General features: G+C 46.4%; 1 long non-coding RNA gene across 1 annotated transcript in view; it reads left to right on the top strand.

Annotated features, from left to right (window-relative positions):
• Nucleotides 1-38: 38 nt before the first annotated feature.
• LOC137562704 (uncharacterized) overlaps nucleotides 39-15,200 on the top strand; it is a 56,102-nt gene continuing 40,940 nt past the window's right edge. The window contains exons 1-2 of the long non-coding RNA XR_011030168.1: nucleotides 39-188; nucleotides 12,766-12,961. This is a non-coding gene — a long non-coding RNA (uncharacterized lncRNA). The remainder of the gene's footprint in view (nucleotides 189-12,765; nucleotides 12,962-15,200) is intronic.

Here is a 15,200-nt window from a genome sequence, read left to right as displayed (position 1 = left end):
CCCAGCAACGCTGTGGTTTAGAAGAATCATGTGACTTGAGTAGCACCACGTGAAGGTGCGTGATGAAGCCACATGGCGTACGGGCAGAGAGGATTGTGCCAGCAGCAGTGGGTGACGACACACGGAGAGAGTACCGCGCGTTTCCACTGGTTTCTGTAAAGTAAAATAAAGCGATGTTAGGAACCAAGGTACTAGATTTTAGTGTAGGAATGTGTTATGCACTGCAGTGCTTACTGGCTAGTGATGCATTTTTATTGTTTTTGTGTAGGTTACAATTGGTTTATTTCTTTATTTTTTTGGTGGGGATGGGGTTGAAATATCTCAGGGACTTATTTTTTAAAATGAGCCAGAGGGCAGGGGAGAGACATATGAAGACTGCCATATTTACTTTTTATTAGGTGCGGTGACCAGATGTTTGACTTTAGCCGGGACATGTCCCAGATTTGGATGTACATGTCGTCCATGTGCCCGGGCTTTTTGGCGCCGGGTGACAGCTACTGCGGGGGATGTTTAAATTCTATTCCCCCTCCGAGTCGTTGCAACTCGTAGGGAGATGTAATTACATCGTGTGCGTGGGGCATTACTGCTATAGCCGCGCCAAGCTTCGGCACTACGCAGTAGCGAGGTGGGTGCCAAAAAGCACTGCTTCTCAGATTTGGGGTCCTCTCTTCTGGGCTGCATGGTGTCCCAGGAAACGTCCCGCTTTTGGCTGCCAAACATCCTGGCAGCGGGACTCTGGCCACTGTCCAATCATCACCAGCTATAGTAAGTAGGCACACTCTCAGGAAGCTCCGGTCGCTCAGGGTCCCGATCCGCCTTGTCGTTGCACTATTTCGTTGCACTATGCAATCACCATGACGACCAGACAGCCAAGCCTGCCACCAGCTGGCAAGGGTTTCCCAGATTGGCCACTGTGTAAGGACGTCATCGGACATGGGACTCCCTTGGAGCACACTGGCTCATCCTTCCATTATGTGACCCCGAAGTGCAGATGGTGTAATTGGTGAAACTGGAGGACCTATGAGTGAACCACGGTCGCCTCTATCCTGCTGCCACTTATCGACACACAGTGCATGACCAACAGAGGGACAAAGAAACCCTGCAGAGGCCTCTGGACAGCACAATGTACCGGCGCTCTGAGCGCTGACATCATTCATAGCGTGCCAGGGAGGGAAAACACTGAGGTGGTGTGGAGTAGAGATGATCACCCTTCTCCCCAGCTAGTGTCACCCTCCTCCAGCCCAGTGTCCCCCTCGTCCCCTCTAGTGTCACCCTCCTCTCCGCCCAGTGTCACCCTCCTCCCCACCCAGTCAGTGCCACCCTCTTTCCCCACCCAGTCAGTGTCACCCTCCTTTCCCACCCAGTGTCACCCCTTTTCCCCACCCAGTGTCACCCTCCTCCCCCCCCCCCTCCCTAGTTTCAGCCTCCTCCCCATTCAGCGTCGGGGGGGGGGGGGGGGGACATTTTATGCATTTATGTCTGAGGTAACATTTGCTGCATTTCATATATGTGAGGTAATGTATGTGCATTTCACATGTGTTGCTTCACATGTATGAGGTGGTAACGTTTACTGAAGTGTAACGTGTGGGTGGCAATGTTTTCCTCATTTCCCTTTTGCTGCATTTCATGTGTTGGATGTAACGTTTGTTTCATACCATGTGTCAGGGGAACCGTTCGTAGCATTTCATTTGTCAGAGGTAAAGATTGTTGCATTTTATGTGTTTTAGGTAACGTTTTTTGTATTTCATGTGTCGGCGATGACGGTTGCTGCATTGCATTCGTCGCAGGTAACGGTTGCTGCATTTATTATTTGATAGTCATTGTTGGTTGGATTTGCTACTTTGGGGTTATTGTTGCAGCATTTGGTATTTTGGGGGCTCATGATTACTCGTCTGCAGATCCATGATGAGAATCTCTTGTTTCACTGCATCATGGTGGAAATGCATGTTTTATGTGTTTGGGGAACTGTAACGATTGTGGAACTTTCTCCGTGATCAGCGCACAACGCGTGCGCTGATACGGCGGAAATCCTCCACAAGCGTATAATTGCAGGAACCCAGCAAAAGGTGCTACGCACCCGTAGAGAGAAATTCCTGTCGGCAGATGGCGCTGAGGAGTGCAGAGGAACCAATCCTCTGTACCTCCACAAATGCCAGACAGGAATTGTACGAAGCGCAGAACGCAATCGCAAGAGAAGCGATTGCGAATGAGAACGAGCAAAGGGACAGGTTGTATGTGTGTGCGCCAATCTAGTCGCCACCCCGCGACAGCGCACACACAACAGCAGATACGAAACAGAAACGCAACCGCAAGAAAGGCGATTGCCAAAAGTGACACAAGGCAGATCAGAACAGAATACGAGGATAGCAAAGGCACAGCAAATCATACAATGAGGAGATACGGAAAATAACAAACGCGAACACCGCACTCATTCGCAACAGTGCACGCATTCATGCGTGGTCTCCACGTGATAAGCACAACAGAGACAAGCACGCCTAACTAACCATCGACAGACAAACATGTAACAGAGGACACGAGCGCTTGCTCAACGGTTACCTCACCGAGCCTCCAGCAAGCGTTCGTAGCAGACAAGACAGACACACGAAAACAGGGACAAGCGAGAGATAGGATCCACAGCACTAGCGAAAGTGGCTAGTGCGATCCAGGAAGACAGAACAGAAGGATCCACAGTACTAGCGCAGGATGCTAGTGCGATCCAGGTACAGAGTAGCAGAACAGAAGGATCCACAGCACTAGCGCTAGGCGAGTGCGATCCAGGCAGACAGAGTAGCAGAACAGAAGGATCCACAGCACTAGCGCAGGATGCTAGTGCGATCCAGGAAGGCAGAACAGAAGGATCCACAGCACTAGCGGAAAGTGGCTAGCGCGATCCAAGGAGACAGAACAGAAGGATCCACAGCGCTAGCGCAAGATGCTAGTGCGATCCAAGTGAGACAGATCAGAAGAGATAGCTGGTAGCAACCGCTGCACCAGCTATACTCCAAGAACAGAGATCAGAACGATTTCCTGTCGACCACCGCTGGGACAGGACAATCACAACAGAACAAACAAAACAGATAAGCAATCCTAACTGCACTAGGGGAACCTGCCTAGCGCAGTTTCAGAAATTACTCTAAGCCGAACTTCAAACAAAGAGTAAGGCTGACACTCCTCCAGGAGTGTTTCACAGGAAGGAATCCTTATGACCAGCCAAGCATTGTGGGAAACACATAGTACTTATAGTACACGCCTCCAATGAATGTGGCCAGGCAATTTGCATGACAACGTATGCAAATTCCTCAGCAAGCACAAGCTGCAAAACTGACAGCAGGTCTCCTTTCCAGAGTCCTGCAGCATTCAAACCTAAACAATGGTCAAAAAGCTGCCTGCCTGCACAGGCAGCTGAGCAGATCATTACAGTAGCCTCCCCCTCCAGGGTCGAATTCCAGACGACCCTCAAAACTGATATCTCCAAACCACTTTAACAGAAGACTCATGAAGGTCGGGACAGCCCGACAAGGTCCAATTCCAGAGTCAGTCCACCCGAAACCGACCTCATTGGAAACAGAAGCCACCGAAACATGCCTATCGGCACTAAAAGTCTCAGCGTAACACCCATCAGGACTGTGGATACCAGAGAAGAAGCCATCGACACCCTCCAGACAATACCCACCACCTTCCAAGGAGCGTCCGAAAATACCAAATCTGCCACAAAACCTGTTCGAAGTGTCTCTTTCAAAACAAAAGCCGCTGTTGATCGTATTCAGGGTATCAAGCAAAACTTCTCTCGGAATCTCCCAGAACGCCTTGAAGCTCCGCAGAGACTCCAAGAAGCCAGAACGCTCACCAGGCTCACATGGAGAGCTACCAAGCACCCCCATGGAACCTATGACCGTTCCAGATTCAGAATTAGCAGGACACCCATCAAGATCAGGACTTTCAGGGACCACTTCTGGGCATGCAAGCAGGCAGGCAAAATCAGAACATGTCTCCACCGAGGAAGCATCTGAGTACGCTGGTAACCGAGGCACACTTGGGCTTTCTGGGTCACAGAGCACACTGGGGTACACCAGCACAGGAGAAACCTCAGGACATGTCGGGGAACTGCCAACCTCAGAGTCCGGCACGACCAGACCAAAACAAGGACCGGGCAGAAAATCATCACGAGTAGAGGTCACAGATACTGGTATTTCAAAAGAAGACTCGGTCTCAGGCTTAGAGATCTCAATGACTGTAATGGTATCTGACAGAAATTCATCATTGACTACCCATGACTGAAGCTCCACCAGAGCTGAAAAGGTAGCCAGCAAGGCAGCAATGCCCACGGAAGAGGGCAACACCTCAGGACTTGGGGGGCAGGAGACATCTCCTACAAGTTCTGCACCCTTTGGGAGGAACTCGGAGACCTCCAGAACATCAAACAAGACCTCAGGAACATCATTTTCCAGGTTTTCTAAGAAGGATTCTGAACTATCTATGTTACAGGGCTGAATATTAAATACCTCCTGCAGGCAGGGCAGATATCCCAGGAATGGTTCCACCATAACCTGAGACTGAACTTCATCATAATTAGCGGGATGTACAGGAATATTTACTGGAACACACACTGACTCCCTAACTTCATTCTCACTGTACCCAGAATTCTGTGTGGCAGTCAAACTAGCTTGTGACTCCAAAACTGCAGAAAAACAGGTGAATATAGTGGCAATACCTAGACGAGCCTCTAGTGACACTGCAGGGGATTCTAAGCAAGGCCACATTGACTCATCCAGAGTACAGGGTGCAGAATCAGCACTTCCCTCAGAGCAAGAAAGGGGCTCACAAACGTCAGTGTGAAAGGAAAACATGTTTTCATTCATGGTACAGGGCAGGTTCAGAGAAAGCGTCTCTGAAGAAGGCAAAGAAGGTTCAGCATCAGATTCGCAAAACCGAAGCGCTGTCTCACTCTTAAATTCGGCTAACAATGTCGAATCCGAGGAATCAGAACGCAAAACCTGCGAATCAAAAATCACTTTAGGTTGTGAAACTGACGCTTCCATAGCGCAAACCTCCGCGATCTGCGGAGCAGACTGCAAGGCATCTAGGACCGAAACACTGGAGCAACTGTCATCAGGCAACGGGCCCCTACAGGTGTGAACAGGGTGAGACAAAGACTCCTTTGCAGAAGAAATAGCGACATCAACAGGATAAACTTTATTAGGCATATTAATTTTACTTTTGACGCTGCATAGTCGAGAAACTTTCCCCATAGCAGGGTCACAGACGGAAGATCTCAAAGATCTGTTTCCAAATGAACAAGAATCCCACACATCCTTGAGGAAACCGGCAGACTCATGCCGATCACAATCTGCAGGAACATCCGAGAAACAAGCATCAGATCGCACAGATTCAAACTGCACACTGTCAGGAGAGAATCCTTCAGGATTCGCACAGGAATCAACCACAGCGGCACACTGATTCATTTCAGATTGCACAAAGTCGAGACTCACATGCTTTACCCCAGAAAGGCAGGAACAATCATCCGAGAACGATGTCTTTTTATTGGAATCAATCGGTTGGTGTGTGTGCAACTCATCCAAAATGGTTTGCCATACATAGATCACCAGATCCACATCATCCTTGTCACATTCATCGGAATCAATCAGAAGGTACATAGAATCGAGACAAGCATTCAAGACATCTTCGCTTTTTGCGATGTAAAAATCGCAAAAGGCTTTCCAATCAAAATCAAATTCCTCCAGCAAGGCCCCAACATCCCAGGACGCAAATGGGGCTTCAAACAGGCCAGTATCCAGAAAATCTCCATATGGGTGGAGATCAGGAACAAGAACAGATTTTTTAACTGCTGTAATATACAGTAGTGTGCGATCCTACCTATAATAGGATCCACATAAGCTTTGAATTGGGGCAACGAAACCTGAGACTTAGAAGTCTCTCTGAAATCATCACATTCAAGTGCTTTCCCTACTTCAGAGTTTACAGAACTAATTTCTTTATTTGTAGTTGTTATGGGCAACAGATTTTTCCACTGGGAAGTCTTCCTAGATCTTTTACGTTTAGACTTAGCAGCTCTGGATGGCTGCTTTTTGGATGAAAGAGTAGATGGAACAGCTGATTGAGCTGCTGACAACAACTCATTAAGGGGGTATAGTAATTGAGGTAATCTCAGCCAATTGTGAATTAAAAAGGCCAAGAATTCCAGGGGTCTTTGACTCAGGGTGGTATGATCTAACACATCATAAGCCCACATTGACATTTCACCCCCCAACAGAATGTAGACCATTTGGGAGGCCCAGGTAGACACTGGGGTGCATTGGAATTCAGGGTTCGCGAAAAGTTTAGTGCACTCAGACGAAAACTCGTCTGCTGACTCAGGTTCAAGATTTTTAAATCTCTTAAAGGTACTAGAGCCATACTCGACAAAATCGTACAAATCGGAAATTCCCTCTACACTGGGAATTTTGGTTGCGCTGGTCATACTGTAACGATTGTGGAACTTTCTCCGTGATCAGCGCACATCGCGTGCGCTGATACGGCGGAAATCCTCCACAAGCGTATAATTGCAGGAACCCAGCAAAAGGTGCTACGCACCCGTAGAGGGAAATTCCTGTCGGCAGATGGCGCTGAGGAGTGCAGAGGAACCAATCCTCTGTACCTCCACAAATGCCAGACAAGAATTGTACGAAGCGCAGAACGCAATCGCAAGAGAAGCGATTGCGAATGAGAACGAGCAAAGGGACAGGTTGTATGTGTGTGCGCCAATCTAGTCGCCACCCCGCAACAGCGCACACACAACAGCAGATACGAAACAGAAACGCAACCGCAAGAAAGGCGATTGCCAAAAGTGACACAAGGCAGATCAGAACAGAATACGAGGCAGATCAGAACAGAATACGAGGATAGCAAAGGCACAGCAAATCATACAATGAGGAGATATGGAAAATAACAAACGCTAACTGAACGCAAACACCGCACTCATTCGCAACAGTGCACGCATTCATGCGCGGTCTACACGTGATAAGCACAATAGAGACAAGCACGCCTAACTAACCATCGACAGACAAACATGTAACAGAGGACACGAGCGCTTGCTCAACGGTTACCTCACCGAGCCTCCAGCAAGCGTTCATAGCAGACAAGACAGACACACGAAAACAGGGACTAGCGAGAGATAGGATCCACAGCACTAGCGAAAGTGGCTAGCGCGATCCAGGAAGACAGAACAGAAGGATCCACAGTACTAGCACAGGATGCTAGTGCGATCCAGGTACAGAGTAGCAGAACAGAAGGATCCACAGCACTAGCGCTAGGCGAGTGCGATCCAGGCAGACAGAGTAGCAGAACAGAAGGATCCACAGCACTAGCGCAGGATGCTAGTGCGATCCAGGAAGGCAGAACAGAAGGATCCACAGCACTAGCGGAAAGTGGCTAGCGCGATACAAGGAGACCGAACAGAAGGATCCACAGCGCTAGCGCAACATGCTAGTGCGATCCAAGTGAGACAGATCAAAAGAGATAGCTGGTAGCAACTGCTGCACCAGCTATACTCCAAGAACAGAGATCAGAACGATTTCCTGTCGACCACCGCTGGGACAGGACAATCGTAACAGAATAAACAAAACAGATAAGCAATCCTAACTGCACTAGGGGAACCTGCCTAGCGCAGTTTCAGAAATTACTCTAAGCTGAACTTCAAACAAAGAGTAAGGCTGACACTCCTCCAGGAGTGTTTCACAGGAAGGAATCCTTATGACCAGCCAAGCATTGTGGGAAACACATAGTACTTATAGTACACGCCTCCAATGAATGTGGCCAGGCAATTTGCATGACAACGTATGCAAATTCCTCAGCAAGCACAAGCTGCAAAACTGACAGCAGGTTTCCTTTCCAGAGTCCTGCAGCATGCAAACCTAAACAATTGTCAAAAAGCTGCCTGTCTGCACAGGCAGCTGAGCAGATCATTACAGGAACGTTGTCTAATTACCCTCAGGGTCACTTTGCCTGTTTTGGGAGCCAACTCTGGCCCACTGCCTCGCTGTTACACCCTTACATTATAGTAGTAGCAGTAGGGTATTGTACCGTGTTAGCCATCAGTAAAAGCAAGAAGTTTTAAATCAGGATGATACCATTTATTGGCTAACTAAAAATGAATAAAAATAAGCAAGCTTTCGGCCTTTCAGCCTTCGTCGGGCTTATATCCTGTTAGTTTGCAAGCTGGTGGTACAGACAGCTTATATACATGCAACATCAAAAGGGAAAACAGATATTTTTTTCAAGCATAAATACATGTCATTTCATGTCATTTGACGTTTTGAAGCCACCCTTCAGGGCAGTGACACGAAGATCATCCATGCTGTGTCCGTTGGACCGAAAGTGTGTAGCAACTGGGAGTCCAGATTTGGTATCATTAATAGTGTGCCTGTGTCCATTCATACGTTTGCGCAGAGTTTGTCCAGTTTCTCCCATGTACATCACATTGGGGCATTTAGCACACATGATCAGATATACCAGATTGGTGGAACCACAGGAAAATGTACCTTGTACTCTGTACTCCTGTTGTGAACCTGGTATCGTTACCCTGTCGTGTCACTTCCCTGAAGGGTGGCTTCAAAACGTCAAATGATCGATTAATAGCAGAAACAAAATTTATAAATTGGTTCAAAGCTGTGCAGAACGGTTTGAATAAGGACAACAACTTCTTATATTGGTATGAGGCGGATGATATTTAAACTTTCTCAGCCATTCTAGCTGAACTTGTGAACTAAGAATTTATGATACCTCTAGGTCAATCCTAAACCAGGTCTGTGAGCATGCCGTAAACAAGGATGCTTATCTTAGCTAACAACCTTTAACCCCATTTAGATGGTCTGTTTGAATTAAGGCATCTTAATGACATGTATTTATGCTTGAAAAAAATATCTGTTTTCCCTTTTGATGTTGCATGTATATAAGCTGTCTGTACCACCAGCTTGCAAACTAACAGGATATAAGCCCGACGAAGGCTGAAAGGCCGAAAACTTGCTTATTTTTATTCATTTTTAGTTAGCCAATAAATTGTATCATCCTGATTTAAAACTTCTTACCCTTACATTACTGTTAGCTCTGCCCACGTGATGTCATGGCTAGGCCCATGGCGTCGCATGCCACACTGACGTAACCTCCCCCATGTCCCAGGTTGGGCCTGGAAAAATCTGGTCATTGTGTATTAGGCTATGCTTACAGTCGGATTTGCCTTGAGTAAAAACAGCAATTATTTGTTGTTGCATACAGTCAGTAAATAGTTTGCTCACTGTTAATGCGCATGTTGTGCGGTAAGGCAATGCATTGGGCTACCACACTACGTTAGATACAGTGGTTTGCAAAAGTATTCGGCCCCCTTGAAGTTTTCCACATTTTGTTGTATTACTGCCACAAACATGAATCAATCTTATTGGAATTCCACGTGAAAGACCAATACAAAGTGGTGTACACATGAGAAGGGGAACGAAAATCATACATGATTCCAAACACTTTTTACAAATAAATAACTGCAAAGTTGGGTGTGCGTAATTATTCAGCCCCCTTTGCTCTGAGTGCAGTCAGTTGCCCATAGACATTGCCTAACGAGTGCTAATGACTAAATAGAGTGCACCTGTGTGTAATCTAATGTCAGTACCAATACAGCTGCTCTGTGACGGCCTCAGAGGTTGTCTAAGAGAATATTGGGAGCAACAACACCATGAAGTACAAAGAACACACCAGACAGGTCAGGGATAAAGTTATTGAGAAATTTAAAGCAGGCTTAGGGTACAAAAAGATTTCCAAAGCCTTGAACATCCCACGGAGCACTGTTCAAGCGATCATTTAGAAATGGAAGGAGCATGTCACAACTGTAAACCTACCAAGATAAGGCTGTCCACCTAAACTCACAGGCCGATCAAGGAGAGCGCTCATCAGAAATTCAATAAAGAGGCCCATGGTGACTCTGGACGAGCTGCAGAGATCTACAGCTCAGGTGGGGGAATCTGTCCATAGGACAACTATTAGTCATGCACTGCACAAAGTTGGCCTTTATGGAAGAGTGGCAAGAAGAAAGGCATTGTTAACAGAAAGCAGAAGAAGTCCCATTTGCAGTTTGCCACAAGCCATGTGGGGGACACGGCAAACATGGAAGAAGGTGCTCTGGTCAGATAAGACCAAAATGGAATTTTTTTGGCCAAAATGCTATGTGTGGTGGAAAACTAATACTGCACAGCACTCTGAACACACCATCCCCACTGTCATATACTGTGGTGGCAGCATCATGCTCTGGGGGTGCTTCTCTTCAGCATGGACAGGGAAGCTGGTCAGAGTTGATGGGAAGATGGATGGAGCCAAATACAGGGCAATCTTCAAAAAAAAACCTCTTGGAGTCTGCAAAAGACTTGAGACTGGGGCGCAGGTTCACCTTCCAGCAGGACAACCAGGGCCGGCCCTAGACTTTTTGCCGCCTGTGGCAAATTTTATAAAAGATTGCAGCGCCGAGCCGGAGGGGTAGCGGGCAGGACGGGGGTATTGGGCCTAGCGGTGGGGAGGGGGGGCTCGACCCTCGCCTGGGTCCCCCGATCTGCGCTCCCCTCCAGCTGTAATAGGAAGCTGCCGATGCCCAATAGTAAGAGGCACGGGCGGGGAGGACTCACCTTATCCACGTTCCAGCGTGCGCTCCACTGACGTCACTTCCTGCATCACCGCCCACTGTATTGTAAGTGGACGGCGATGCAGGAAGTGACGTCAGTGGAGCGCACGCTGGAACGTGGATAAGGTGAGTGCTCCCCGCCCGTGCCTCTTACGATTGAGCATCGGCTGCTTCCTATTACAGCTGGAGGGGAGCGCAGATCGGGGGACCCAGGCAGACCCCACGGCTAGGCCCAATACCCCCGTCCTGCCCGCTACCCCTCCGGCTCGGCGGCCGGCCCCCCCGCACCCACGGACGCCCCTAGAAGTTTGCCGCCAGAGGCAAACGTTTCACCCCACCTCATGAGCGGGCCGGCCCTGAGGACAACGACCCTAAACATAAAGCCAGGGCAACAATAGAATGGTTTAAAACATACATATCCATGTGTTAAAATGGCCCAGTCAAAGTCCAGATCTAAATCCAATCGAGAATCTGTGGCAAGATCTGAAAACTGCTGTTCATAAACTTTGCTGTGTATAATAGGCCTATTACAATACAAGTATTGAGGACTCATTATCTACTGGCTCCAGCCGTTTAGTCTTTTTTCACAAGCATGGACTGTGATTTTTATGGAACTGCTGGGCTATGCTTATTGATCTAATAGCTCCCTCACATCTTTTTGATCTGTTGAAGTACATGGATTAGCGGAGAATTGGGAGGCTTGTTTGGGGTCCCTTGCCTTTTTGGGGGGGTCTGGGAGGGAGTGCGGGGTGGGCACATTTTTATTGTCTGTTTTTTAGGATGTTTGATACAATATCTGATTAATAAAGTAAACTTTTGATTGATTATCTTATGTGATTTGTGCTCAATCGGGTCATACCTGCTGTTTTACCAATCTCGCTGTTTTTTGATTGATACATATCCATGTGTTAAAATGGCCCAGTCAAAGTCCAGATCTAAATCCAATCGAGAATCTGTGGCGAGATCTGAAAACTGCTGTTCATAAATGCTGTCCATCTAATCTGACTGAGCTGGAGCTGTTTTGCAAAGAAGAATGGGCAAAGATTTCAGTCTCTAGATGTGCAAAGCTGGTAGAGACATACCCTAAAAAACTGGCAGCTGTAATTGCAGCAAAAGGTGGTTCTACAAAGTATTGACACAGGGGGCTGAATAATTATGCACACCCCACTTTGCAGTTATTTTTTTTTTTTTTTTAATGTTTGGAATCATGTATGATTTTCGTTCGACTTCTCACGTGTACACCACTTTGTATTGGTCTTTCACGTGGAATTCCAATAAAATTGATTGTTTGTGGCAGTAATATGATAAATTGTGGGAAACTTCAAGGGGGCCGAATACTTTTGCAAACCACTGGAAATGTGGCACCCTCCATATTCTCCTAACTTCAGTTGTTGACATTCAGAAACATTCAGAAAATGTTTCCATATTGCTTGGGACAGAGGAATTACTTGGGAGACTACTGGTGACATCTTGTGGTGATATATGAGTAATGCATGTGGATATCTAAAGGCAACCTAAAGCGAGGCTTTCATATTTCCTTACAATACCAGTTGCCTGTCAGATCTCTAGGCTGCAGTAGTGTCTGAATTGCACACCTGAAAAAAAAAGGATGCAGCTAATCCAGTCAGACTTCAGTCAGAAGCACATGATCTACATGCTTGTTCAGGGTCTATGGCTACAAGAATTAGAGGCAGAGGATCAGGAGAAAAAGCCAGGCAAAATGCATTGTTTAAAAGGTAATAAATATGGCAGCCTCTATATCCCTCTCACTTTAGGTTCCCTTTAGGAACTGTTTTAGTGTTTTTAAAGTGATCTGAGCACTGTATTTTTTTTTGTAAGTAATGATGTGTGGATTGTTACCTACCTATGGGGTGCTGCTGGGTTGAATATGTTTGGGGAGACCCTGTGCTGGAACAGTAGGATGAAAAAAGGACGCAGACACCTCTGGACTATACAATCTTTTCTTTCTGAGGGGTTGGGGTAACGCTTTAAGAACTGGTAATTTTTTTTTACATTTTTGTATCTGGATGCTCTATGTATCTATCTATCTATCTATCTATGGAACATGTGTGTCTGATTATGGACTTTAGTTTTTTTACGTATTGGTTCAGAATCGGTAGGAGCAGAACAAGATCATCCACTGGGCAACCTAGGCAGGTGCTCGGGGCCTAGTTGGTGTCAAGGAGCCCTCCTGTCACCTTTTTTGATCTCTCTTCAGTTCAGCTTACCAAATGGACCACAAGGGATCCCCAAATCTACTACCTTGCCTAAGGCCCCAATCCATCTTCATCCATCTCTGGGTAAGAGGTAAAGATGCTAGATTTATATATGCTGTATTTACATTGGTATGTATTTATGATGATACATTTTGTTAGGTTGTGGACCCCTAGGGTGAAAACATGGGTCAAAATCCAAATCAGGTATTTTTATGTAAATTAGCATTTTATGTTTACATAACGGTGAAATCCTACGCAGCACTTTACAGACTACGGGGGCATGGAAAAGGAAGGTCCGCACTTGTCCAGGATTCCAAATCTTTATTCTAGGACATATCTCACAAGATAAACACAGGTGCAAGCATCAAATCGCTGACATGTTTCGAGCTACATTAGCTATTAATCATAGCTGGTCATGTAATGGCGAAACCCCACATATATGAGGAAACACCCATGCACCAGCCCTTCTAGACTCCACCCAAAGCAGAGGCGGAACAATCTTCTGTATGCAGTTTCTGGCCTGGTCGTGCACTGTTGCAGAGACAGGTGCGTTGTATCGGTGTTCACACTTCTCCTCTACAGACTTCATAGTCATGTCAGTAATCATCCACCAGATCGGGGACACTTTGTCGCAGTTGGTGAGCTTAAATGCGTTAAAGCGTAACCAAGAGCCCCTGTCACTGTTTTTCTGTTGTGTGCTGCAGCACCCTCTGTATTTATATATTTCTTATGGAGTCTGGGGACCTCCAGTGCTGCGTGCATGCTTTGCATAGTATTGCATAAAATTCGGTTTGTGCTGCTCATCCCTTGGCTTATGTTATTTTCCCCTGTGAGCGTGCATAACCACGCCCACCTCTAGCACAGTTAAGCATATAAATGAGCGGTGCTCATAGTTCAGTTAGTAGCTAGTAGAAGGTAAGGTGTTTTTAATTTCTTTTTCTCCCAATTAGTTGACCATTGGGCTTTTGGCATGGTTCCCACTAGAACGCTGAGAAAAAATAGCATTTTTGCCTGGTTAGAGTAGGACTCCCCAGATTGGTTGGTGAGTCCTACTCTAAGTTGGTGAGCTTAAACGCGTTAAAGCGTAACCAAGAGCCCCTGTCACTGTTTTCCTGTTGTGTGCTGCAGCCCCTCTGTATATATTATTATTATTATTATTATTTAGTATTTATATAGCGCCGACATATTACGCAGCGCTGTACAGTGTGTGTATGTGTATATATATATATATATATATATATATATATATATATATATTGTCTTGTCACTAACTGTCCCTCAAAGGAGCTCACAATCTAATCCCTACCCTTGCCATATGTCTATATTATGTAGTGTAAGTACTGTAGTCTAGGGCCAATTTTAGAGGGAGCCAATTAACTTATCCGTATGTTTTTGGAATGTGGGAGGAAACTGGAGTGCCCAGAGGAAACCCACACAGACACGGAGAGAACATACAAACTCTTTGCAGATAGTGCCCTGGCTGGGATTCGAACCGGGGACCCAGCGCTGCAAGGCGAGAGAGCTAACCACTACGCCACCGTGCTGCCCACATATATATATATATATATATATATATATATATATATATATATATTCACCTCTGCATCAGCCAGGTAGGAGGAGATTTACTTCCCAACTGCGTACTGAAGACTGTTCCGCCTCTGTTTTGGGCGTAGTCTAGAAGGGCTGGTGCATGGGTGTTTCCTCATATGTGGGGTTTCGCCACTACATGACCAGCTATGATTAAGAGCTAATGTAGCTCGAAACATGTCAGCGATTTGATGCTTGCACCTGTGTTTATCTTGTGGGATATGTCCTAGAATAAAGATTTGGAATCCTGGACAAGTGCGGACCTTCCTTTTCCCTTCCCCCTTGTGCTTTGCTGGCCTGGTCGTGCACTGTTGCGGAGACAGGTGCGTTGTAGCGGTATTCACCCTTCTCCTCTACTTTACAGACTACATAGTCATATCAGTAATCATCCCTTACAGGAGCTCACAGTCTAATTCCTGTTGTAGTCCTAGTTTAATATCTCTATCATAATCTAAGACCAATTTAGGGGATACCAATTAACTTCCCAGTGTGTTTTTGTCCCTCCATCCCACATGTAACTTTGGCTACAGCTTTGCAATATTATCCTGAATAGAATTGTTCATTTTTGGATGTAAACCTTGAGATGTACCAGAAAGCCACAATCGTGTACACAACTATGGTAGAGTCTCGGTTATTCAGTACTGCCGGGATCGGCTGATGCCAGATAAGTGTGCTTTCTGGTTGCTTGAGAGTCAGTGCTAAAAATAGGCCCGTCTAATATGCTACTTTGGCATGGCTCA

Source organism: Hyperolius riggenbachi, chromosome 3 (assembly GCF_040937935.1).
Source record: "Hyperolius riggenbachi isolate aHypRig1 chromosome 3, aHypRig1.pri, whole genome shotgun sequence".
Classification (NCBI taxonomy): Eukaryota; Metazoa; Chordata; class Amphibia; order Anura; family Hyperoliidae; genus Hyperolius; species Hyperolius riggenbachi.
This window is presented reverse-complemented; position numbering and strand designations above follow the sequence as displayed.